The sequence below is a fragment of the Ambystoma mexicanum genome, chromosome 1q, assembly GCF_040938575.1.
Source record: "Ambystoma mexicanum isolate Mex_15411 chromosome 1q, UKY_AmexF1_1, whole genome shotgun sequence".
Classification (NCBI taxonomy): Eukaryota; Metazoa; Chordata; class Amphibia; order Caudata; family Ambystomatidae; genus Ambystoma; species Ambystoma mexicanum.
Window position 1 is genome coordinate 1,546,363,840 of NC_090922.1, and position 18,171 is coordinate 1,546,382,010.

Consider the following 18,171-nt stretch of genomic DNA (forward strand, 5'->3'; position numbering starts at 1 on the left):
TTTGTGCTAGTTGGCAACACTTCTTCCAAAAATGGCAGATAAATTGACTTCCACGATCCGAGACTAATATGGAAGGGAAACCATGTATGCAAACTATATTCTCCAGGAATTCCTTGGCCAAGGTGGAAGCAGAAGGCAAACCCTTTAAAGGGATAAAGTGGGCCATTTTGGTGAATAGGTCCACAATTACAAGGATTGTGTTGTAACCAGCACAAGGAGGCAGGTCGGTTATAAAGTCCTTTGACAGGGTGTGCCATGGTGCCGGTGGAATATCCAAGGGTTGAAGTAGGCCGGCTGGCCTTTTCTTTTGAGCCTTGTTTTGGGCGCAAATTCCGCAAGACAGAACAAAAGACTTTGTCTTTTCTCCAAGAAGGCCACCAGAAGTGACGTTTGATTTTTTCCTCCGTTTTAGCGATACCAGGGTGTCCTTCCATTAAAGATTCATGATGATGGGCAATAACAAGTTCTTGCAATTCTTTACTTGGCAGAAACAACCGCTCCTGGAAGTAGGGTAAGTCATCCTTAACGGTGTAAAGAGGACCCTTCTGACTCCATTCCAGTAAGGTTGAAGAGTCTAGAAGTTGTTTTACTTGCGTTTTGATGTCCTCAATAGTTTGCAATGAAGTTAAGCCTAAGATTCTTTGCTCAGGTATGATGGGCACAGGTTCTAAGCTCGAATTAGGTTCTTCCATGCCAATCCGGGATAAGGCGTCCGCTTTTCCATTCTTGCAGCCAGGGCGATAGGTAATTACAAAATCAAATTCCGCAAAGAATAGAGCCCATCGGAGTTGTCGTGAAGATTGAGCTTTGGCCGTCTTTAAATACTGTAAGTTTCTGTGGTCCGTAATTACGGTAATGGTGTGTCTTGCCCCGAGAAGGTAGTGACGCCAAGCCTTGAAAGCAGATTTGATGGCCAGTAACTCTTTATCGGGAATTGCGTAGTTGATTTCAGGAGGAGAACATTTTCTGGACCAAAAGGCCACTGGGTGTAGTTGGTTAGTTTTTGGGTCTCTTTGCGACAGGACAGCTCCCATGGCCGAACTGGATGCATCGGTTTCCACTATGTACGTGTCATGATCTCTGCTTCCAAAAGGTCAGGGTTTTCCCAACTCCCTTGGAAGCAGATCCATAACCCAGGTTCCGAGTGCCAACCAGTCCCAATTGGGACCTTTTGGACCCAGTCCTGGCGCCAGTGGCACCAGGCTCATAAATATGCCCAGTCCCAGCGCTGGAAGCGCCGGGCTCATAATGCTTGGGTGGACTTACCTTCAGCAGACCATGCTGCTTACTTGCCTGCCAGTTGAGCCTCTGATCCTCTTCTGTTTGGAACTACTTTTCCTGTTGGGTGGGGCTGGAGCCACTCCCTAGATTCAGAACACTGGAACTCTTCTGGAAGGCAGGAACTCTTTTCTTACCAGGAACTCTTTTCTTACTTAGGCGTGGCTGTGGAAGGAGAGACCTAAGCACTACAGGAGGCTATTTAAACCACACCCGGTGGATGAATCTTGCTTTGCGTTATTCTGCAACCTCTGCAGCAGAACGCTCATCGTGTCTTCTGCATCCGGTCCAGGGCCTAAGGAAAAAGGCTTACCATCCTGAATCCAGTCTTCAGCAACACCTATAAAGACAAGAAAGTACAGGTTAGCATTCCGGCATCCGAAAGGCAAAGGCTTACCATCCTGAATCCAGTCTTCAGCAACACCTATAAAGACAAGAAAGAACAGGTTAGCATTCCGGCATCTGAAAGGCAAAGGCTTACCTACTCTTTGTGCGCTCCGGAGGTCTTCACACTGCATTCCGGCATCTGAAAGACAAAACAAGGTGCGTTTAAAGACATTGGGGAACTTTAATACTCACGTGCCATTACTCCTTTCCACATCTAATCCAGTGGGTATTCCGGCACCCTGCAGCCGCTCCGAACTCGTACCTGCAAAATAAAAAGACAGTTAGAGCGCATAGTGAAGCAGGCAACAAGCGCTTACTTACGTGCTTCCAGGCGCTTCTATTCATCACACGGGCTCCATCTTCAACTCACTTCAGCCCGTCATCCGCCATCGCCGGAACCCTGCAAAACAAGAGACATCATTACTAAAGACTTTAAAGACATTTGAATGACTCGAAACTTACCGTTCGTGCAGTAAACGACGGACAGCAGTCCTCTGAAGTCAAGAGGCCTGCGCTACCTATCCAGTGAAGAACTGGTTACAGCACCCTGCCCCGAGGCAGATGGAGAGCTCGGCATTCACTTACCTAAGGTGAGAGCGTTAACCTTTGGGGGTCTACAGGAGAGGAGAAGAGGAAAGAGATAGGGACACCCCAATAACCCCAGTTCATTAACCCCATATTTTCTATCTGCAGACATCTTACTCTACACGTCAGGCATACAGTGCACAGAGGTCCAGCCCAAAGAGCCAACCAGGTGCTACACATCACCTTTGAAGATACGGTAGTCGCCCAGTCAAGACCGGCGCCTCTGCGAGAATCAGGTGAGCGTTACAGAACGCAAAGCCTACCGCAAAACTCTCGCCCAGGCGCTATGGAAACCTCGGATACTGACCCCCTAGCCCGGTTACTTGGGGAACTAAGGGCAGAAGTGCATGCAGCTCGTCAGGAAACGAATGCTCTAAGAAGGGAACTAATTATTTCCAAGGAGAGAACAGACAATCTTGCTAGACAAGTGCTACAGTCACAAGCCGGACAGACCCCGTTACCCGCATCAGGGGCAAATCTTCCTTCAACATCCTCTATGAATCCAGTGCAGATCAACCTACCTGGGAATGTACCACTGGCTCCGCCCGAACGATTTTCTGGTGACCCAAAGAGGTTTGCAGTATTTATCAATCAGTGCCGGTTGCACTTCTTATGCCGGCCAGCAGCCTTTCCAACTGATCAAGCAAAAGTAGCTTTTGTACTTTCGTACCTTAGTGGCAATGCGGCAGACTGGTCGATCCCTCTAGTTAATCAAGATAATCCGGTTCTCCATGATTTTCAAGCCTTTCAGCTTAGTATGGAAAAACTGTTCGCAAGACATTCACAGGGGCAGGCCTTGGACAATGAGCTTCTTTCGTTGCGACAGGGTAATCAAGACCTTTTGGCTTATATTGCATCTTTCAATAGACTAATAGTGGAAACTCAATGGCCTGAGGACAAAAGGATTACGCTGTTTTATAGAGGTCTACGTGGAGAGCTCAAAGACGTTTTAGCCCAAGTAGTGAATCCCCCACAAGACTGTTCGGATTATATAGACTTGGTCGTTCAAATAGATCACAGGCTGCAGAACAGGAAGGCCGATCGTTCCAAGTTTGATGCTCGAGTATTTTCCAAACCGCCAACTCCTTCCAAAGGAGTAGACTCCGGGGAACCCATGCAAATAGGGGGTCTGAAAGGTCCTCTAACACAAAGGGAGCGGGAAAGGAGGAAACAGTTGCAATTATGCCTATATTGCGGAAACTCGGGGCACTTTCTTCGAGACTGTCCGGTGAAACCTGCCAAGAAGGCAGTAGGAGCTGCAGTTACCAAAGTTACAAACTCTGAGCAGGGAAACGACCTCGCCCGACAAGAATAGAGGTCCTCTTGCCGAGCGTGAAAACCAGTTCCGTGACCTCGCATTTCGTGATACCTATGGTCCTCATTAGCCCTGATAATCCGGATCGATTACATGCAATTGAAGCTTACGTCGACAGCGGTGCCATCGGCAATTATGTGGATCATGAAATGGTTTTGAGGATGAATCTAACTCTTTGTCCCAAGGCTGTAAAGGACGTCATTACTACGGTGGATGGTACGGAGATAGCCTCCGGGCCAGTAACGCATACCACTCAAGAGGTGACGCTAGTAAGTCAAGATGGACACCATGAGAAGATCGTGTTCGATGTGATCAAGGCCCCTCAGTTTCAGATTATTCTAGGAATACCTTGGTTAGAGAAACACAATCCTCTGATCGATTGGCGAGCAAGAACGGTCCAGTTTCCAGAATGTGTCTCTACTTGTCACCCTCCACCTGGTGTTGCACTGGCCGCAATTTCTTCAGAGACTCCCCAGTTACCTCCCGAATACCTAGAATACCAAGATGTTTTCCGGAAGGATCAGGCTAACTCTCTACCTCCTCATAGGTCTTATGACTGCCAGATAGACCTGATACCTGGATCTACGCCTCCTTGTAGTAGAATTTATGCCCTCACCGAGCCTGAGAACCTTCACCTTCGACAATACCTGGATCAATACCTGGCAAATGGGTTTATTCGTCCTTCCAAGTCCCCTGCTTCTTCAGCTTTGTTCTTCGTTCCAAAAAAGGAAGGAGACCTTAGAACTTGTATCGATTATCGCTCCCTGAACCAGATCACCGTTAAGAATAGATATCCGTTACCTTTGATCCCTGAACTCCTGGACCAAGTCAGAAAAGCATGCATATATACAAAGCTGGATCTTAGAGGAGCTTACCACTTGGTACGAGTAAAAGAGGGCGATGAATGGAAGACGGCCTTCCGCACCAAGTATGGGCTATTTGAATATCAGGTCATGCCCTTCGGACTTTGTAATGCCCCAGCCGCCTTTCAATATTTTATGAACGATGTCCTCAGAGAGCTCATAGATGTATGTGTTGTTGTTTACATTGACGACATCCTCGTTTATTCTTCATCGGAATCTGAACATCGGAAACACGTAAAAATGGTCCTCGAAAGATTGCGTCAACACAAACTTTTCGCTAAATTGGAAAAATGTGTTTTCAACGTGACTGAAGTTGAATTCTTGGGATTCATATTATCACCTGGCGGAGTGCCTATGGATTCAAAGAAGGTCGATGCAGTTCTCAAATGGCCATCACCATCCTCCGTAAAAGGTGTGCAAAGCATGTTAGGCTTCGCTAACTTTTACCGCAGGTTTATCCCCGAATTCTCTCGAATAGTCCAGCCCATCACTGCCTTGTTAAAGAAAAACAAACGTTTTGAATGGTCTACCGAGGCGGAACAAGCTTTCCAGGATTTGAAGACTAAATTTATCTCTGCACCAATCTTAAAACACCCTCGCCCCGAACTCCCCTACATCGTGGAAACTGATGCTTCAAGCCTTGCCATGGGGGCAGTTCTATCACAAAAGGACCCGGTAACCAATCAGTTGCATCCCGTGGCATTTTGGTCCCGCAAATTCTCGCCTCCTGAAATCAATTACACGATTACTGACAAGGAACTTCTGGCTATCAAGTCTGCCTTTAAGGCTTGGCGGCATTATCTGCTGGGGGCCCGACACACCGTTACTGTGATTACGGATCACCGAAACCTGCAATATTTGAAGACCGCAAAAGCCCAATCCTCTAGACAACTCCGTTGGGCATTATTCTTTGCCGAGTTTGACTTCATAATTACCTATCGACCTGGTACAAAGAACGGTAAAGCCGATGCCCTTTCTCGGATGGGAGTGGAAGAACACTTGGTCAACCCTAAACCTGTACCAATCATTCCCGAACAAAGAATTCTGGGTGTAATCGCCACAGAATCCATAGAGGAAGTTAAGGATAAAGCCAGGCAACTTGTAACTCCAGCAGACATACAGAATTGGCATCTGCAGGGAAAGGACTTTGCAGTAAAGGACAACTTATTGTATTTCCAAGAACGATTATACCTACCCAGCACAGATTTACAGAAAAAAGTAATCTCTTGTTATCACGACTCTTTAATGGAAGGTCATCCCGGTATAGCCAAGACCTCAGAAAAGTTCAAGCGCTACTTCTGGTGGCCGTCTTGGAAAAAAGATATCAGAGACTTTATAATGTCCTGTGGAGTATGCGCCCAAAACAAGAGTCAAAAGGAAAGACCAGCAGGCCTCTTACGCCCTATTGACATCCCACCTCGCCCTTGGCATACGCTTTCTATGGACTTCATCACCGATCTACCTCCATGCTCCGGATACAATACGATTCTAGTAATCGTGGACTTATTCTCCAAGATGGCGCATTTCATTCCGCTCAAAGGCTTGCCAACAGCAGCAACTCTGGCCCGAGAATTTCTCGAAAACATCGTCCGACTGCACGGTTTTCCTTCGGTTCTAATTTCGGATCGAGGTAGTCAATTTATTTCTCATTTTTGGCGAAGTTGCTGTCGGTCGGCTCAAATTGATGTGAGACTATCGACCAGTCACCACCCTCAGACCGACGGACAAACCGAGAGGACCAATCAAACTCTGGAACAGTATTTACGCTGCATGCTGCAACAAACTGAAAAAACTTGGAAAGATATCCTTTGGATAGCCGAGTATGCCTACAATAACTCTGTCCATTCGGGAACTGGGAAAACCCCGTTTTTTCTTTTGTACGGCAGTCACCCTCGAACCTCGGAGTTGGATCCCCTCCAAGATCTTGAAACACCAGCAGTAGACTACCTGCATTCTACAATCACCCAAGCCTTTAAGGAAGCTGTTTCTCACCTTCAAAGGGCTAAAGAACAATACAAGAAAGGAGCAGATCAACATCGGAAGGAAGCCCCTCACTATCAAGTAGGGGATCAAGTCTGGTTATCCACCAAATATCTATCTCTAAAAGGGCCACGCACATTCAACCCAAGATACCTTGGTCCCTATTCCATCACTACCATAGTAAACCCAGTAGCGGTCAAGTTGGACTTGCCCCCGCACATGAAGATACATCCGGTCTTCCACGTCTCTCTATTAAAACCCGTGCAACCTCAAACCCGACTAACCAAATCTCCAAAACCTATCCTAGTGGATGGAGAACTCGAGTTTGAAGTCAAAAGCATTCTGGACTCCAAGATCTCCAAATCTAAACTATTCTACCTAATTGACTGGAAAGGCTACGGCCCCCAAGAGAGATCCTGGGAACCTGCTGAATATGTCCACGCTCCTCGCCTAATCAAAAGATTTCACCGAACATTTCCTGACAAGCCAAAACCCCCGGAGAAGCCCGGTTTGGGAGGGGCCTTGAGGGGGGGTACTGTCATGATCTCTGCTTCCAAAAGGTCAGGGTTTTCCCAACTCCCTTGGAAGCAGATCCATAACCCAGGTTCCGAGTGCCAACCAGTCCCAATTGGGACCTTTTGGACCCAGTCCTGGCGCCAGTGGCACCAGGCTCATAAATATGCCCAGTCCCAGCGCTGGAAGCGCCGGGCTCATAATGCTTGGGTGGACTTACCTTCAGCAGACCATGCTGCTTACTTGCCTGCCAGTTGAGCCTCTGATCCTCTTCTGTTTGGAACTACTTTTCCTGTTGGGTGGGGCTGGAGCCACTCCCTAGATTCAGAACACTGGAACTCTTCTGGAAGGCAGGAACTCTTTTCTTACCAGGAACTCTTTTCTTACTTAGGCGTGGCTGTGGAAGGAGACACCTAAGCACTACAGGAGGCTATTTAAACCACACCCGGTGGATGAATCTTGCTTTGCGTTATTCTGCAACCTCTGCAGCAGAACGCTCATCGTGTCTTCTGCATCCGGTCCAGGGCCTAAGGAAAAAGGCTTACCATCCTGAATCCAGTCTTCAGCAACACCTATAAAGACAAGAAAGAACAGGTTAGCATTCCGGCATCCGAAAGGCAAAGGCTTACCATCCTGAATCCAGTCTTCAGCAACACCTATAAAGACAAGAAAGAACAGGTTAGCATTCCGGCATCTGAAAGGCAAAGGCTTACCTACTCTTTGTGCGCTCCGGAGGTCTTCACACTGCATTCCGGCATCTGAAAGACAAAACAAGGTGCGTTTAAAGACATTGGGGAACTTTAATACTCACGTGCCATTACTCCTTTCCACATCTAATCCAGTGGGTATTCCGGCACCCTGCAGCCGCTCCGAACTCGTACCTGCAAAATAAAAAGACAGTTAGAGCGCATAGTGAAGCAGGCAACAAGCGCTTACTTACGTGCTTCCAGGCGCTTCTATTCATCACACGGGCTCCATCTTCAACTCACTTCAGCCCGTCATCCGCCATCGCCGGAACCCTGCAAAACAAGAGACATCATTACTAAAGACTTTAAAGACATTTGAATGACTCGAAACTTACCGTTCGTGCAGTAAACGACGGACAGCAGTCCTCTGAAGTCAAGAGGCCTGCGCTACCTATCCAGTGAAGAACTGGTTACAGCACCCTGCCCCGAGGCAGATGGAGAGCTCGGCATTCACTTACCTAAGGTGAGAGCGTTAACCTTTGGGGGTCTACAGGAGAGGAGAAGAGGAAAGAGATAGGGACACCCCAATAACCCCAGTTCATTAACCCCATATTTTCTATCTGCAGACATCTTACTCTACACGTCAGGCATACAGTGCACAGAGGTCCAGCCCAAAGAGCCAACCAGGTGCTACACATCACCTTTGAAGATACGGTAGTCGCCCAGTCAAGACCGGCGCCTCTGCGAGAATCAGGTGAGCGTTACAGTACGGGAGAATTGGGTGCGGGTGTTTCAATACAGGTGCAGAGGTGAATTTTGTTTTCAGGTCCTGGAAGGCTTGTTCGGCCTCAGGAGTCCATTCGAAGCGTTTGTTTTTCTTTAGGAGAGCAGTGATGGGTTGGACTGTTCGGGAAAATTCCGGGATGAATCTTCGATAGAAATTGGCAAAGCCGAGCATGCTCTGAACTCCCTTCACCGAGCTAGGAGATGGCCATTTGAGGATGGCGTCCACCTTTCGCGAGTCCATTCGGACTCCTTGAGGTGTCAGGATGAATCCGAGAAACTCAACTTTTGTGGTATGAAAAACGCATTTTTCGAGTTTTGCAAATAGTCTGTGCTGGCACAATTTCTCAAGAACTGCCCTAACATGTTTTCTGTGATCAGATTCTGAAGAAGAGTACACCAGGATGTCGTCAATGTAAACAATGACACAGACATCGATAAGTTCCCGAAGAACATCATTCATAAAGTACTGAAAGGCGGCTGGTGCATTGCACAACCCGAAGGGCATCACCTGATATTCGAAGAGCCCAAATTTGGTGCGGAATGCAGTCTTCCATTCGTCTCCTTCTTTTATGCGCACCAGGTGATAAGCTCCTCGGAGATCTAACTTGGTGTACACACAAGCTTCTTTCACCTGGTCGATAAGCTCAGGGATCAAGGGCAGAGGATAACGATTCTTAATCGTTATTTGATTTAGGGTGTGATAGTCTATACACGTTTTAAGGTCACCTTCTTTTTTCGGCATGAAGAACAGAGCTGAAGAGACAGGAGACTTGGACGGGCGAATAAAACCATTGGCTAGGTACTGATCTGAATACTGACGCAAATGCAGGTTCTCATGTTCCGTAAGAGCATAAATTCTACTACAAGGTAGTTGAGCATTGGGTACCAGATCGATTTGGCAATCATAAGACCGATGGGGAGGTAACGTGTTAGCCTGATCTTTCTGAAAAACGTCTTGGAATTTTTGGTATTCTGACGGTAGCTGTACAGGGGTGGAAGTTGCTGAGGCTAGACCCATAGCTGGATTTCTTGGATAACAAGTTGGTTCACAATCAGGAAAACTTATCTTCTTTGCTCGCCAGTCAATTCTGGGATTATGTGTTTCTAACTAAGGAATTCCAAGAATTACTTGAAATTGTGGGGCCTTGATCACATCAAACACGATTGCTTCCCGATGTCCATCCTGACCCACCAGAGTCACTTCAACAGTGGAATGCGTTACAGGCCCTGAGGCTATTTCGGTTCCATCTACTGTAGTAATGACATCTTGGGTTACTTTCGGGCGGAGAGGAAGCTTAATCCTGGAAGCCAATTCACGGTCTATGTAATTTCCAATAGCTCCACTGTCGATGTATGCTTTTATAGCATGCAACTGCTGAGGCTGTTTTGGGTCCACGAGCACCAATGGCATGACAAAATGCGAGGTCAAAGAGTTAGTTTTCAAGCTCGGCAAGCGGACCCCTACGCTTGTCGGGCTAGGTCATTTCCCGAATCAGGTGTCAATAATTCGTTATCAGTAGCTCCAACCACCTTATTAAGTGGTTTAACTGGACAATTTCGAAGAAAGTGACCGGAAGTCCCGCAATACAGACAAAGTTGCATTTGCCGCCTTCTCTCTTGTTCTTTCTGCGTTAATGGTCCTTTAACACCACCGATTTGCTTAGGTTCAGATACGTCGGTATTCTTGGAGTTAGCGTGGGTTTTGATCGGTACTCGGTTTTCATACTTGAACCGATCTGCTTTTCTATTTTGAAGTCTGTGATCAAGTTGAACCACCAAGTCTATGTAGTCTGCGCAGACCTGGGGTGGGTTTACTATCTGAGCTAGAACATCCTTAAGCTCTCCGCGCAGGCCTCGATGAAACAATGTGATCCTTTTGTTTTCTGGCCATCCAGTTTCCACAACCAGTCTGTTAAAGGTGGCAATGTAGGACAGAAGATCCTGATTACCTTGTCGTAAGGATAGCAGTTCGTTATCAAGGGCCTGTCCTTGAGAGTGTCGAGCGAACAATCTTTCCATGCTGGCCTGGAAGCCCTGAAAATTCTGGAGAATGGGATCATCCTGATTTACCAATGGAATAGACCAATCGGCAGCACTGCCACTGAGGTAAGATAGTATAAAGGCTACCTTGGTCTGATCGTTAGGGAAGGCTCTGGGTCTGCATAGAAAGTGTAAACGACATTGGTTCATAAAGACGGCATATTTCTTGGGATCCCCCGCAAAACGTTCAGGCGGGGCCAAAGGCATGTGTCCAGGTAGATTAATTTGTACCGGGTTACTCAAACCCATTGATGTGGAAATGTCTCCGGAATTAGGTAAAGGAGTGTGCCCTGCCTGGGCCTGTAATAACCTTTTGGCTAGGTCATCTGTTCTTTCCTTGGATAAGATCAGTTCTCTTTTGAGAGCGTTAGTCTCCTGGCGGGCTGAGTGCACCTCCGCCCGTAATTCCCCCAAAAGCTGGGCCAGCTGGTCAGTCTCGGAAGTCTCCATAGCGCCCGAGTGGGAAATTGTGGGTAGGCTTCGCGTTCTGTAACGCTCACCTGATTCCCACGGAGGCGCAGATCTGGCTTCGAGTGCTGATGCTTCTTCAATGGTGAAGCGCAGGACTCTGAAGATGGACAAGAAGGGCCCCTCTACTCTGGCTTCTCCGGCTCGCAGGAATATTCCCCTGTGCGTGAAAAGGGAGTATTACCTACTGACTGAGTTATGCTCAAGCTTCCCACTCTCTTCCAACCCTCCACGATACCCTTCCACGATTCCCCGTGAAGTCTCACCTTAGGGTCAGGAAGGATGAGCTCTCCATTCTGCTTCTGATGCATGGGCGCGTTGAAACCCAGTTACTTCACTGGATTGAGGATTGATGGGAGTTCAGGTAAGCTTGACTATTCAGGTAAGGCTCTGTAAAAGTTCTGTTGCAAGTTCAAAAGTCCAAGCTTAATAATAATGTTCATTGTCTTTTTCCCCTTAGGGGCCGGGGTTCGGAATGCCGGAGATATGGCGCCGACCCGAAGTGAAACATGCAGTTCCAGTAAATGACAGGTAAGTTCTGGATGAGCGCTCGGGTAATGTCTTTGCATTCACTCATTCAATGTCTTTGTCTTTTTTCCCCAAAGGGGCCAGGGTCCGGATGCCTGGAAGCGGCAAGACCCGAAATGAAATGGGAATGACCCAACAGGTAAGACTTAGAAGGAAACTGAGCTTTTCCTATTCCCTTCCTTCTCTCACCTTGTTTTTGTCTTTTTCTTTCTAGGCTCTGGGAAGTGGCTGTGGATCCGGATGATCGCTGCTGAAGATGGTTACGTCCAGGAAAGGTGAGTGAAATGCAGCGCTGCAGCGATCGTAGCGAAATGCTTTTAAAATGATGTCTTCCTTTTCAGGATCGTCGGTGTGATGTCTCTGTGGTGCTGATTTAGCAGGTAAGGCCTTTTGTCTCCCTTTGCAGGTGACCCATCCCGGAGGAATTGAAGGATAGCAGGGAGGCCAGAACGCAGGGGAGGTATCCCAGACCGCCCACCCCAGTCCCGGGAATGGCTCCAATGTCTGCCGTAAGCATTCAGAGCGGAGGGTCTAAGAGCATTCATTATGGACTCCACCACAGGACCAGAATACCCCTGAGATATCAGCCTAGCCCGCGCAATATCCACACTGCCCATTGTATCTGGCAAACCCCCAACCGCAGCTCCCCAAGAAGGGGACAAGGCCACTTCGAAACCAGCCAAGGTTCCCAGCACCGAAGCTCCAACAGAGAGGGGAACCAACTCCGGCGGGGCCAGAATGGAGCCAACAACAATACAGTCACCCTGGACACTCTGATGCGCTGAACCACCCGGGGCAGAAGAGGAATAGGTGGAAAGGCATAAAGGAGACCCTGAGGCCACTGCACAGAGAGGGCGTCCACCCCCCACGCACCCTCTGCCTGAAAACGAGAGCAGATGAGGGGAACTTTTGCTGAGGCTGGAGATGCAAACAGGTCCAGAACAGGGGTCCCAAACCTGACACAGATCTCCGCAAAAACCTGAGTCGACAGGACCAGTTCCACCGAGGAGGGAAACCGGCGGCTGAGAGGATCCGCCCGAACATTGTCCACCCCCCTGATATGCGAAGCCACCAGGGACACCAGATGTGTTTCTCCCCATGCCCCTATCTGAGCTGCCAGGGCATTCAAGGAACGGCCGGAACCCCCTTGGCAGTTGACGGAAGCCAAAGCTGTCGTATTGTCCATCCGGACCAAAACTGCCCGGCCCACCAGCAACCTCCTGAAGCACACCAGAGCCCAGAGAATGGCACACAACTCTCGCCAATTGGATGTTCGATGGCTCTCTTCCGGACCCCACAACGCCTGAGCAGAGAGGACCCCCAACGTAGCTCTGCAGCCCCTTCCACTGGTGTCGGTAGTAAGTGTGGTCACAGGAGGAATGATCAGGGACACCCCAGCCCGTAGTTTCGGAACCCCCAACCACCACTGCAGGGAGACCCGCAGCGCTGGGGACACCGGAATCAAGGCCTCAAAAGCTTGAGATGAAGGGAGCCAGTGGGAGAGAAGGTAGGACACCAGGGGGCGTAGATGAAGACGGGCCCAGGGAACTAGAAACATGCAAGAAGCCATGTGCCCCTGCAATTTCAGCAATAGGCGGGCCGGGACATACTGCCTCCTGAGAACCCTGCCCAGAACAGCCAGCAAGCGACGGACCCTCTCCAGGGACAGGAACACCCTCCCCATCCTGGTGCAAACCTGTGCACCAATGAAAACTAGATCCTGAGAAGCCTCCAGTTGGGACTTCGGCCAATTCACCAGGAAACCCCAGTCCTGCAATGCCTGGCAGACCAATCGGAGATGAGAAATGACAGTCTGCCGGCAGGACGCTTTGATCAACCAATCGTCCAGGTAGGGAAATATCTGAATGCCCCGCAGATGTAAGTGCGCCACCAGGGGAGCCACCAGCTTGGTGAAAACTCTGGGGGCAGATCGCAGTCCGAACGGGAGCACCCTGAACTGAAAATGTCGGGATCCCACTGCAAAGCGGAAGAACTGCATGTGCCAGGGGCGGAGAGCCACGTGGTAATAAGCGTCCTGGAGATCCAGAGATGTCATCCAATCCCCCTTTAATAACATCGGAAGAATGTTCTGTAAAGTCTCCATCTTGAAGTGTTCCTTTTGGGCAAAGCAGTTCAGGGCTTTGAGGTCCAGAATTAGACGGTACTTCCCCGAAGGTTTGGGGACCAGGTACACCCGTGAGTAGAACCCCTGACCTTGAACAGGGAGAGGAACATGCATGATGGCCACCTTCAACACTAATTCGGAGAGAGCGGCGTCCATGGCCAACCTCTTGAGCCGAGACCTGGGAACCACAGTCTGAACCATGCAATGCTGGACAGGAGGAGACAGGAAATGCACTCGATACCCCCATTGCACTGTGTCCAGAACCCATGAGTCGGAACACCACCTTTCCCATACTGGAGAAAACTGCCGGAGCCGCCCGCCCACCGGCAATTCCAAACCGTCAGGACTTAGGTGCCGGCCCAGGACGTGAAGAACGTGGAGGACCCCGACCCCCCTAGCTCTCCGAAAATAATGTGATGAGGAGCCAGGAAAAGACCTGCTGGTCACTGGACCAGCCCCAGAGGAAGACTTCTTGGCCGTTGAAGGAGGCTTGCGTCAAAGTTTGTCAGCATGTTTGTCTGCCCTAAAAACTTTGTGCACCTTATCCTCAAGGGAATCACCAAAAAGCCTGGACCCAGTGAAAGGAAGTTTCAGGGCAGCCGCCTTCTGAGACCCATCAGTCTTCCAGTCCCTTACGTGCAAATGCCTCCGGGCAGATACACCAGCCCCCATGGCCATGGCTGAGCCACGCACCCCATCAAAAGCCAGATCGGCCAAAAGCTCAACCTATCTCTGCATGTCTGTAAGCAAAGGGGCACAATCAGAGCCTTCATTAACAGCCTTTTTCAACCCCCTGAAACCATTCAACACCGTTTCAGCTGTGTAGGAACCATAGATATTTGCTCGAAGGGCCAGATGCGCCCCTGCATGAACCTTCTTAAGGCCGGAATTAACTCGGCGGTCCACTGGATCCCGGACTGCCGCCTCCTCGGCCGACATAGAGGAGCACCCACCAGGCTGGCGAGGATATCGTCGACCTCAACTGGATCAGACAGCAAAGTCTCGCCCTTCAATGGGTAAAGTTTGGACATGAAGCGGGGCATTGCAATCTTCTCCGGGTCATGCCATTCCCGGAGGATTTTATCCCGGATATCGGAAACCAATGGCAACCCCTTCCTAGGTGTATGCCTATACTGGCGAATAGAAGGGTCGGCCCCCTCCACCGGCACCAGGGGCTCTGAAAATCCCATGCAATCCCCAACTTGAGCCAGCACCTCCTCCACTCCCTCTCTGTCCAGATGCTTCCCTTCAGCATCAGCCGAAAGAGGAACAAGAAGAGGTCGCCAAAAGAAGAGGAGGATGAGGAAGACAGACGCCTGCGCTTGTGTCCATGAGCATGTGTGCGACTCCCTCTACGATGCTTAAGCAGCTTCTTCAAATCCTTTCTGGTCAGGGAAAAACGCTTAGCCTTCTTCTTTCTCTTTCTGCGTAACTCAGGAGAAGAGGAAGACGAAGAAGAAGAAGAAGACAGGACCAGATGCCTGCTCTTTGCAGAATGTTTTCCCATGTTGAGAAGCTCAAAAACAGTGACCAAGGAAGCCTGCTTCACCAAAGACCCCTGCACACTGAACCAAGGCTCCACATACAAACAATTGCCAACGTGCCTCTCCCACATTCAAATAGAGGCCAGAAAGAACAACCACCAATAGGAATAACATCAATTAATTCCTATGGCAACATGCCCGCAGCACCAGAGGAGGAGCCCACCCTCCTCCGGAGCACGTGGCTCAAACAAGAAAAAGGAGCCGCCAATCCGTGCACAGCCACCCATGCAGCATGGCCATGCAACAGGAAAACATGCCCCTCCTTACCTTAACCCGGGTCCGTTCTCCAAGAACCCGGGCCACGATGCCCTGCGCTGGCCAAAGCCCAGCAGAAACCAGGCAAGGCAGCCTGACTCGACCGGGTCCCAAGCCCCGCAGGGAACCCAGGAGTCTTGCCACACCTGAGGAAGCCGAAGGCCCCGCCACACAGCCCCACCAGGGGGCCAGCATTCGGAGCTCCCCAGCGCCCCGCGCCAGGAAGAAAAGAAGCCCAACCTGCCGGAGGCAGAAAAAATTTAACTAAGTGATGTGCGTGTGGGGGAGGAGTTATAGAAATAAGAAGAAATAGAAGAAGGTCCTGTGTCGGAGGCGGGTGCCTCATGAGGTAAGTACTGGGACGAGGAAGAGTGGACGTGGAGGTAATACATCTTACTATCTGGAGACGAAGGAACAGGTATGCCATTGATGGGTTCATGTCCGCCATAACGTCAGTGTGCCTAAAAGCGCACACTCCCCAGGCCTCTGGAAAGAAGAACGCTCACCTAAGATCTGGTCTGGGTTATCACAGATCGCCACCATGTAATTGGCAGTTATCTAGTAACAGCACTCACCACATCCACGGAGTCTTCATGCCAGCCATGCTGTCTTCATTTAAAGGACGGAGACTATTGTAAACCACAGGTTTTCCTGTCAATGCAAAGACAGTGCGACCGGGTCAGAGAGGGGCAGGGATCCTTCTTAACCTGCGGTAGACGGCATAACGGCATTACTAGAGCATGACCTACCCCAGAGGCAGAGAGTGGGTATTTAGAGTGACCACAGTCCCTGCCTGTCCGCGGTGTCAGTTGTGGTGTCAAAGCATTGCTACCACTGGCACTTCCATGATTCCTACACTGAGCGGTGGAGGTCTTCTCTCTGCTCAGTGCTCATCCACCATCACCTGGTCACTACTGCAGAATAAGGCAGAGCAGGAAATGTGCAGGATTCCACCCGCTTTCTCACATCCATGTCCCATTCTACCACATTCAAAGTGGCTTTTAGTTGCTGGAAAACCCAGTGATTTTCTGTGAGATACGAAGTGTCTGCCTCTTTTCCTGGAAAGTCTGAGGGTGCAATCATTTGGCTTTGGTGTAACACTTCAATGCTAAGGACAGGGATGAAGATGATGGATGTGGTGGTAATGATCTGAGTACTTGCCATAATCTTCACTACTCCCAGATCTAATTTTCCTCTTCACAGTATTTACTCCCACCACTCCTACCCTGGAGAACAGATTGTGTCTCATCCTTGCTTTCATAGCGTGTCTTTCAGAGAGTCTTAGATGCCGGGTGACAGGGGAATACAATGGAAATAATAAAAACATGTTTGAGAATAGACTCCTACAGGATGGTGGTCACCTTGTCCTGTGAGGTAGAAGAATAGGAATAGGAGAAGTAAAGATTACTGGTAAGAAATCAGTGAACTGTTCTGTTTAGTTTACAGTGACATATAATAACAGCTGAAACCTTTGTTTCTTTCAACAGGGATTAGAGCCATCACCAAAACCGCGAGTCTGGCAGTGAACATGGGATGATGAGATATGCAGGGGAATGAGAGACGCGCTACAGAAGATGGGCAGTACCATTCCATGGAAGTTTTTATGAAAGTATCATCCCTTCGGGAGAGCCCAATGCCTGGCACATCTATACCTAGTGGAAGGCATTTTCCTGCAGAGTTTGTGGGATGTTCTGTACTCGCAAGTCCAGTCCAATCAAGCACATAAGAGGATACCTCGGGCCACATGTTTATCGTGGAAGCAAGAAAATGCTGAGCAACACAGGTTTGAATGATGGACATTACGTTCGTAATAAAAGATAGGACCCCTGTTTTGGTCAATCTTACTCGCATTGTGGTCTCTTGATACAGTGCTCGAATAGGCCCGATTATAACTTCTGGACAGTTGTTATATTCTAGTTTCTTCCACAAACGTTCTCTGCTGACCTGGTAGAACGCTTACATAAGGTCCATTAGTGCTAAATACACTGTGGGTCCATCCTGGAAGGTTCTTGCTTTTTAGCACTCACCAGAAGGATGTTTGTTGTGGTCCCCGTGTTCTTTGTAAAACCTGATTGGAATGGGTCGGCCAGGTCTGCAGCTTTTAACTAGTTCTGGAAGGCGTCCAAGGCAAGGGATCCGAACACCTTACCGGTCACGTCCAGAAGGGCGATCGGGCGATAATGACACAGATCTTCTCTTGCACCCCTTTTGAAGAATGGGACTACCGTAGCTTTTCTCCATGAGGCTGGTATTTCTCTTGCCTTGTTACATCTCTTGAAGGTTTCACTCATGAGTTGCGCCCAGGTTTCCAGATTTTTCTTCAGTTCCAGATTAGATAGACCATCTGGGCCACGTGCTCTTGCGTTTTTGTCAATTTCTTAATTTTGGACAAAATTGTTTCTGTGTCATCAGGGATTCCCCAGTGAGACTTCATACTCGTCGGAGGTTCATAAATTGATGATGTGGGTAGTTTGTGTAGATTGCTGAAATGTGAAACCCATTTGGCTTCCCTGACGTTGTTCAGCAGAACGTCTTCCGTTGTACCGTTTGCATTTCTAATTAGTGAGCAGAAATCTTTTGTGTTTTTGCTGTGATTTCCCGAGGATGTCCTCGGCATCATTTTGGTATAGGGCGTGTCTTCGTTGTGTCAGCCACTGTCTATACTGTATTTTAGCTTGCTTTATCCTTTTTTATTTTCCGGAGTCAAGGATTTTTTGTTAATTTGAGTTAACTGTCTCAGTATTTTACTTCTTGCGACAAGCTGTGTATTATATGTATGGCGATGCTGCTTCTTTCCCTCTTGGTTATTTCCTCTTTT

General features: G+C 49.0%; 1 long non-coding RNA gene across 1 annotated transcript in view; it reads left to right on the forward strand.

The window, feature by feature from the left end:
• Positions 1 to 17,120, forward strand: part of LOC138551870 (uncharacterized) — a 44,432-nt gene extending 27,312 nt beyond the window's left edge. The window contains exon 3 of the long non-coding RNA XR_011295579.1: positions 16,841 to 17,120. This is a non-coding gene — a long non-coding RNA (uncharacterized lncRNA). The remainder of the gene's footprint in view (positions 1 to 16,840) is intronic.
• Positions 17,121 to 18,171: the final 1,051 nt, after the last annotated feature.